The sequence below is a fragment of the Dipodomys merriami genome, unplaced genomic scaffold (genome assembly GCF_024711535.1).
Source record: "Dipodomys merriami isolate MVZ:Mamm:240054 unplaced genomic scaffold, mDipMer1.0.p SCAF_22, whole genome shotgun sequence".
Classification (NCBI taxonomy): Eukaryota; Metazoa; Chordata; class Mammalia; order Rodentia; family Heteromyidae; genus Dipodomys; species Dipodomys merriami.
The window spans coordinates 10,962,349-10,971,621 of NW_027203604.1; the positions used below are offsets into that span (position 1 = coordinate 10,962,349).

The 9,273-nt window shown below is 43.2% G+C and overlaps 1 pseudogene; it reads right to left on the reverse strand.

Annotated features, from left to right (window-relative positions):
* Window positions 1-2,470: 2,470 nt before the first annotated feature.
* Window positions 2,471-2,843, reverse strand: LOC138834582 (AP-4 complex subunit sigma-1 pseudogene; annotated as a pseudogene).
* Between the last annotated feature and the right edge of the window lie 6,430 nt (window positions 2,844-9,273).

A 9,273-nucleotide genomic window follows, 5' to 3' on the forward strand; every position in this document is an offset into this window, starting at 1 on the left:
CTATAGACCTATTGTGGAGTCTTCTCCAGTATTTTCCTCCTTCGGTGTGTAAAGACTGATAATAGATTTAATGCACTATTAAGCGAAGGAGATAATCATTTGTGCTGAGGAGTGCTTTGTGTTGTGCCAGCAGGGGCATCAGATACCAGCAGTCATGCGTCATGGCATTAGCTTGTATGTTCTAATGCAATCTAATTATCTACATTTATTTTCTATTGGAAGACTAGAATCATGTGACCAGTGCTGCAGTGAGGGTTTTCATATTAAATACTGTCCTTTTTGGCAGAACTCTCGCCTGGCAATCTCTAGTCCCACAAAATTATTACTGTTGTATATTATTATGTGTTGTTATAATGTATGACAGCTTTTTGTTTATTAACTCTGTTGTTGTTTTTCATGTTCTGAATTTTAAAAGGTTGTACAAGATGATCACAATTTGTATATATCTAAGTGTCCCTTGTTCCTTGATCAAAATAACTCTTTTCATCTCCATTTCCCATTTCTTCCCCCAACCCCATATTCATTTCACGTTTCCCACTTCCTTTATCATATATGTACACTGAGTACTATGGCTATTTTTGACTTTGTTGTTTTCTATATTACAATGATACACTACACATTGCTTTAAAATTTCCATTTGAAGTTATTTACAAATGAGCATCACATCAGTAGCTCTATGAAGCCATGATTCCTTATCCCCTCTTTTGTTCTAGTTCTAGCATTTGAACTTGGGACTGTATGCTCTTTTACTCATGTTGGTGTTATAGAACATGAGCCATGCCTCCAGATCTGGATTTTTGCTGGTTAATTGGAGAAAAGATTCTCATAGATTTTTCCCCCCCAGACTGGCTTTGAATTGCAGTCCTCAAATCTCAGCCCATTGAATAAGTAAGATTACAAGAACCAATTGTTTATACTAGTAAGAATATTGGAGACTTTTGGATGGATAGATAGATCATCATACTCAGGCTGAGTCTTATGGTCTGATGAAGGAACAGGATTGGATTGATTTCTATCATGGAAATATTCCTTTTTCAGTATAGGAGCTCATAGAGAATTACTGGACCTTGTGAAGTTCGGATGCTGTGTAATGCCAAGCATCTCAGAATCATGCTTACTCCAGCCACCGTCATTTATTTTGATCACAAATTTGTTTCTTGGGGAACAGAACTTTTGACTATCACCATCAGAGTAATGCAGCCTGTTCAAACTTTTTAGGACCAATTAAAGGTATCCTTGAGCACTGAAAAATAAAGTTGGCTAAAAATTGAGGTAGGAACTATGCTGTGTGGAGAACACACAGACAACAGGTATCTATCATGGGTCTTGGATTTCCACACCTATGATCAGCTGAAAATACTTCAATTTTCCTTATCAGTGCACCTGTGTTTTTGTAAATGAGTATGAATTGTGTAAAAGAGTTTCATCACATGCATTTGATAGACTTGGTGATCAAAATCACCTCTTTTATTATTATTTTGCATACCCACTCTGTCTCCTTAATAAAGCTTTTAGTGGGTTTGCTGTGATGTTTTCATACCTACATATATAACATATACATATATATGTAAATACATTATAATATATGAAAGTACATTATATATGTATTAAAATAGAAAATGTTTATATATAATGTACATACATATGTATTTTGTTTTTGTTTTTTCATTTTAAACATATTTTTATTGTTAGTATAAAGGTGATGTATAGAAGGGTTACAGTCAGGTAATGAGTACATTTCTTTTGGACAATGTCACCCCTTCCTTTGCTCTCGAAATTTTATGTTTTAAAAGTAAGTTTTTGTTTGGTTGGTTTGGTGCTGGTACTGGGGCTTGAAATTAGCCCTTGGGTGCTGTCCCTTAGCTTTTTCTTTGCTCAACGCTAGTGCTGTACCACTTGTGTCACACCTTCACTTTGGCCTTTTGGTGGTTAATTGGACATACGTGTCCCAGGCAGTTTTCTGTGCCTGAGTAGGCTTTGAACCATAATCCTCAGATCTCATCCACATGAGTAGCTAGGAATACAGGTGTGAGCCAACTGTGCGCAGCTTACTAAAATGTTTTTAAGTAAAAAACACTCAAAAGACAGGTTACTCAAAATATCCCTTATGTTCAGTAAACTTAATTGTTTTATTAACTGCCACACATTTTTCCCATCTCTATACTATTATTTCTGAATTTAACTTGCAAAAAGAAGTAGAAGCTAAAAAGTTTCCTTAGATTTAGGTGAGGGAAAAATACACTTACCGTTAAAAAAGAAAACTTATCTCTTAGTTGAGTCTATTTCTTTTCTCATACTTTAAAATTCATTTTTGTTTTCCATTTAGGAGTTGTGGGAAACAATAGGTATATTGTTTGAAAGGTTACTTGATTTTGCCATGTATGGTCTTCCAGATTCTTTTGGACTTTATATTTGAGGTGGAGTCCATGGTGGTCAAATCTAATACTGTCTGGCAGGCCCTTCCTTTCATTCAGCTTCCTGACATACTAGCAAGGATTAGTAAAGGGGCAAGAATTCTTGCCCTGTTGGTTTCCGCCTGCAACCATTTAACACCATCTCATCTCAAATGATGTGTACTTTATCCAGATTAAACACTATTATATTGAGTCTACTCATTTGCCTGAAGTATTCATCTAAAACTTCCACAAAATTGTGGATGAATTCATAACTAGCTATCTCATTCTCTGTGCCAATCACAATGAAGAGTGCTGCATACTGACCATAGATCACCTCTTTATGGCCTATGTTTCCAGAAGGGTCTACTTATTAATCACCACATGTTCATAGTACCTAGAAAACTGGGTCTGCCTTTCTTTATTTACCATTAGAAAAAGTTGTATCATTTTTTTCTGTGTGATTTTTTTCCTAATAGAATTGAAAAGTTATGGCAAGAGATGACTGTGACTGGAACCTGTGTGGCTTGGAGGGGTAGTGGGCCTTTCCAGTGTCCTCCTCCCCCTTTCCCATGGGGCTTGTTCCCCAACCCTCCCTAGCTAAGGGGAGGACTTATATGATGAGACTGCCAGTCTGGCTGTTAGTATGGCATCTGCATATACAAATACACACACACACACACACACACACACACACACACACACACAAACACATTATTTTTTTTGATTACCTGTCTTCTCTTTTCTTCCTTCCCTGACCCATGGTCTCCTCCACCCAAAGAGGCTGGTACCTGGTACATCTCTCTGTTTTTAAGGTTATGGCCTCTGCTTTGGCAGCTGATCAATTGAGCACATACATTTTGTGTGGGTTCCTAGATGGATCAAGTAGAGATTCCCACTACCCACTAAAACAGCATCAGAATGTAATATATAAAACCCTGTGGCTGTTGGAAATCCCAGCAAGTGTGTGTGTGTGTGTGTGTGTGTGTGTGTGTGTGTGTGTGTGTGTGTGCGCACGCGCGCGCACGCACACGCATGCCTGTGTGCACACTAACACTCCGGAAAGACTAATCAGTAACACTCATTTGTGTGATAACAAGTCTAACACTAATTGGATACATTGGGGATAAAGTTGACTCTGAAATTAAGAAGAATGTCAAGGAATTGACAACTTGCAAGAAAGATCAGTGCAAAGAGAGATATTTATTCAGATATTGAGAAATGAATGAAATAGGTTAGAGGGTATAAACACGTAGGACAGAAGTCTGAGAGGGTAGAAATAAAGATACATTCACAATTGAACCCAAAGTATAGGCAACGCTTGCTTCTTCCTTCCTAGCTTCTATTCCACTCCTGTGGCCCTTTGAAAACAAGACTTTTCACCAAGTTATTCAAAAACTGAATTATCAGTCCCTATTACTTTCGCTCCTAAGGTGGTGTGGAATATATTCCCCTCTAAGTCAAGTTGCAACTGACGTAGAAATACAGCTGGAATTTGGAATCAACCCATTAAGTCCCACAGCCAGGTACCCAGTGGGTAGGGTGAGGTCAGCACTTTCTATGCATTCAAACAGAAGCCCTATGTCTGCAAGTCCACATGGAAAGAGGGAAAACGAAGTCATTGCTTAATCCTGTAGTGCGGCATGTTCTTTTCCCAGCAAGTATAGAAACAGCTAGACAGCCCTAACCCAAGGCCAGACAGATGACCCTGAGAATTCTAATTCTAATTCTAATTCTAATCTGAGAATTAGAATTTCCAAAACTGTTATCTACATAAGTCTATTTTGTTCTTCAAATTTCTAAAATATTCACAGTAAGGTATGGGACAGATAGATCCACAGGAATCAAGAGAGGATTAAATCTGGAGGCTGGTGTCTTATCCTTACAATCCTAGATGTTCAGGAGCTTGAGATATGAGAGGAAAATGGTTCAAACACCAGCCTGGGAAGACAAATCTATGAGATTCTTGTCTCCATGAATTAACCTAAGTCTGGAAGTAAAGGTGTATTTCAAATGGTAGAGTTCCAATCTTGAGTGAAAAGGCCAAGTACGAATGGCAGGCCTTAATTGCAAATCCCATTACCAATATAAAGAAGAAGAAAATGAAAAAAAAAAAAAGGAAGGAAGGAAGGAAAAAGAAGAAAGGCAAAGGAAAACTAGGCTATAGTTAGGCCTCCTTTTTCACAGCTAGTGGTTTCTGCCAGCAGCCACCCCTAGGGTTTGTGCAAGTGAAGGAAAGAGCAAATCTTTGAGTGACTATGCTCTGGTATGGGCAGGGGCCAATATTTTGTGGGCCTAAGGGTGGGGATAGATACAATGGAACACAAAGTAGGTGAAACTAAGTGATACAGTACTGAGAAGTGTCTAAGTGATTTGAGACTCATGGAGGTGACGTTCAAGTCAGGGCCTAGGCACAAAACTTGGAGCGTGTTCAGCATGTGGCTCGGCAGAGTGATTTGCAGGGAGGACACACAATGGAGCTGCACCCTGAGGTCCTCTCTGCTCTGTGAGTCCTTCATCCTGCATGCAGGAGGTACCCCAAAGTGTGGGTCATGGAGCAACTCAATCCATCCACCCACAAAAGCCTCCCTGGGCCTCTACGATGAGGCTAGGGTATCTGCAACAAAACACCAAGAGAAATGACTGTTCCTAATGATGAAGCTTATAAGTTTAACATCCTTGTCAACGAAGATGAATGAAAGATATTAGTAAACTTGCGTTTTACTGGTTCTGAGAACTGAAGGAAAAAAAGGAACTATTCTTTGAAGTCAAACAGGGTTCATCCCAGAATGGAGATAGGGCACTAGTTGACTAATTGATCCCCAGAAAGAAAGGTAACGCTCCGCTCACAGGTGGGCTAGCAGGCTCGTTGGGGCACAGGGAAATCCAGGTTTCTGTCTTCTAGCTATGGGGAAGCTGGTGGCCGTTAGTCTTCGCACAGATAGAAGGTCTTAGCCCCCACCGGATGCCTTTGGATGGGGCCCTCCTATAATTAGGAATTGCAGATGCTGTGGTCCGGCCTCACTCACCACAGGCAGAGCTTCTGCTTGCCTCCCTGGGAGGGTATTTTAGACTGGGGGTTTTGATTTTTATTTTGGGGTAAGGTTCATCTTGGATGGGAACACCAAGGCTGATTAATGGCCCTGGCCATGCTGCCTTTTTTTTTTTTTTTTTAAATCCCTGGGCCTACATGTAGGCCAGGCTGTGGCTTCAGTCAACGGCAGCAGCTGGCCAGCTGAGATGGCTGGGGATCCCACAGACAGGGCCTGATTTCCGGCAGATGTCCCAGATACCAGGCAGGAGAGCCACCACAGAAATGGTTGCGTAAAAGAATGTCTGCATGGTGTGACCTGCCAGCCACAGGACGGCCGCACCCAGCTCTCTCCGAGTGGAAAGATCCAGGCAAACCTGAGTCCGCTCTTCCTCTCTCCCCTCAGTGTCCCCTTTGTCTGTACATCAGTCCTGGTCTGTCCAGAGAGGCCTCTTTTTGGAATTCTGTCTCTTGGGACCTCTGCAGGGATGGATGGTGGAAATTACAGGAGCAAGATACAACCTAAAGCCCTTTCCTGGGTCGAGGACCAAATTACGTGTCAACTTGGAGATGACATGGGAATCTGTGACCACCAATTACACCATCCACTGCCCATCATTCATCCCTACAATGCCCATCTATCCCCTCCCACACAAGCTGTGGAGAAGGTACCTGGACCAGGCAGTCCCAAGTGGCTAGACTAGGGTCACAAGCCCAGAAACCTCTGCTTTCCGGAGTTCATGGTCATGGACATGGCCCAGCACCTGCTCTGTGAATAGAGAAATTTGCTGAACATCAGAGGGATGTCCAACATTTTGGAGCAAACAGCTCAAGAAAGAGAGGGGAAGAAGATGCTGTCAGACAGGCCAGGGCTGCAGATGACAAAAGCCAATCTTCATCTAGAGTAGGCTGACAAGGAGGTGTTTGTGTATGTGTATGTGGGGGGCAGCCAGACAGATCTGGGGGGGGGGCTTCATCTAGCCCTGGTCACATGAGGGACTAAAGCATTGTAGATGAGGAAAATCTGAAGTGATGGAAGGAGGGATGCTCAGGCCCACCAACTGTAATGGAATGTGGGATGGAATGTGAGCCCTAGTTCTAGAGCTCAGCTGCAGGAAGACCATTGCTTCCAAAGCAGAAACAACCAAAACGTGTAGATGAATGGCTTTATCATGTAAAGCTTACAATCTACCCAAGAGATACAGCAAAGTGGGAAGAGACGTTCATCACCTCCTGCCCCTTCTCTCCTCCCGTCCCTCTCCTCTGGTGCAGGCTAGCTCCAGGCTCAATCCCGATGAGTTCTATGGCCTGTGTGCTCTAACTCCTTACGTTCTCTTGTCCTACACCCCCAAGATCATGTTTGTGCCTCCCAACTCCCACTTTGTTGCTCAACCTGTTTTATATTCTCTGTTTGGCCAATCTGTCTCATGAACAGCTCCCGTACTCTATCCGGTTGGATCCACTCAGTTTCTGCATCAGTAAAATGGGCTTCCCAGAAAACCATGGGGTTACAGTATAGAGAAGCCACCTGCAGAAGAGCAGGCTAAAGGTGGAAGGAAGGAATGAGGGAACTGTGTAGTCCAGTTCTGAAAGCAACAGCCTAGGAATCAGATTCCTATGGAAGAGTTAGGCATAGCTAAGAGAACAGAGCACCTCTTATCACCACCTGGGAGGAGGCCACATGCAAGGGGAGAGATGAGTTTCTCCTTCCATGCTTTCCAGCTGTGTGACCTCAGGTAAGTCACCAAACCTCTCTGCACTTTATGTACCCCAGGTAAGTAAACATGCACTGCGTTTATCTTGCTTATCTGGTAGGTTTGTGATGAGGGTAGAATCCCAGTGTGCAAATACCTTGATAAGCAAATTATGTCCTTTGGGTTACCATTATAATTGCATTATTGAGATTTATAGGAGGATATCACCATTGAACCTTGATTAATGTTTTCCATTCAGAACTGTGGGCATCTCGGACTGTGTGAGGCCTATGACCTTCTCATAAAATTACTTTTCAATGAATATGGAATGGATGGGGTGTCCAGGGAAACCAGGCCATTAGGGCCCTGTGAGCAACAAACTCAGTGTGTCGAGGGGATGCTGTAATAACCTGTGACAAGACAGAGTGGTCGGTTACCTGTTTTTACAGTGACATCAGACGTTAATTCAAATGAAGGGTTATTTCCTTCATCTGTGTTCATAAGCCTGCCCTGCAGATTCCACCCAGGAACTCCCAGGGATTCATAGACCCAGGTTAAGAATGTTGGGTCCAGGCAGGACCCAGACAATGGTAGCTCATACCTGTTCTCCTAACCACTCAGGAGGCTGAGGTCTGAGGACAGAGATTTAAAGCCAGCCCCAGGCAAAACAGTCCATAAGACTCTTATCTCCAATTGACCACCAAAAGAACCAGTGTACAGCTGTGGTTCAAGTAGTAGATCTGAGTGAGAAATCTGAGGGACAGTGCTCAGGCCTTGAATTCAAGCCCCAGTATCAGCACATGTGCGTATGTGGGCTCACGGGCTGTGCACTTCACTGTTTACTGCAAGGTTTTGCGCTTGACCTTCTTGGCCAGCTCACCTACCAATATGGGGGCCTCTGAAATCTGCAACAGAGTTGGCTGGGGCCTCCAGGGACTGAAGGAGGAGGACCCTAAGCTTCTAGGCAGCAGCCAGTGTTTCCATATTTGCACTTTACCTGCTAAAACTTGCACATGGAGAAGAAAGAAAAGAAGGCCGCACTTCTATGCAGCTCAGGTATAGCCCTTAAGCTGGCTGGTTTCATCCCAGTGACTCTTGTTGTGAGTAGTTTGGTTCCCCATCCCACACTTTTCCTCTTCCCTTTACTAACAAACACACTTTCTAGTATTGCCTTGGGTTCATAAGTTACTTCCAATGTGTTATTCTACAGGCCCTCTCCTACTGCTGAAAGTCTTTGTTAGGCTTTTCATCATTCCTTGCTCTGAGGAAGGCTGAGTACTTTGGGGACAAATAACCTTTCCTATCTCAGATTATTTCCTTAGGACTGACACATCAGGAGTATAGTCCTGGGGAGCCACCCAAGTCCCTTAGGAGCTTTGCATCCCTGGAAAGCTCTTCAAGCAGGAAGCGACTTCAGCCTTAGGTTCCCTTACTGGGATATCATTTGACTAAAAAACAGTTGAAAACTAGGGCCTACATACATGACTTTGCTCACCCACTACATGGTCATGCCAGCTCTTACGGGGTGTTGACCTCCTGGGGCTGGTCCCCTCCCTAGTTGAGACAGAGTTCCTCCACACACACACTCATCTTGGTCTAGGTGCTTTGGATCTTAGTGTCTAGTCCTCACACACTTCATATACTTCACCGAGGTTAGGCAGTGTGTACCTCAAATTCCCACAGGCAAAATCCATCCTCATTTAAGGGAAGTTGGGCCTCCTTGAAGGTAGAAGGCAACTGGTACCTGCTCCAACATGGTGGTGAGGGGCGGGGGGTGACTCAGAAAAACACATGTACCCTTTACATCTGTGGCTTGGCATATGTGCCCCTAGCTTCCATCTGATCAGAAGCCCCTTCTGTACTCATGTGCAAAGATGGAACCGATCACAAGACTCCCTGCTATGCATGCCCAACCCTTGACCTATCATACCAGGAGCACACCTTAAGCAGGAGGAGGTAAGAAGCCCTATATATAGCTAGTCCCTGAGAAGCAATTATGGATACTCAGTTCTGGGAGCTCTCTTATACCAAGTCCACTTTGATATTTCTTTCACTGTTTCTTTTGCTTTTGAATGAGCCTTTCAAAGTCTGTTTTAAACACTTCGCTGTCCTTTAACTGGCAGAGAAAATGAACCTGAGGACACATGGGATAACA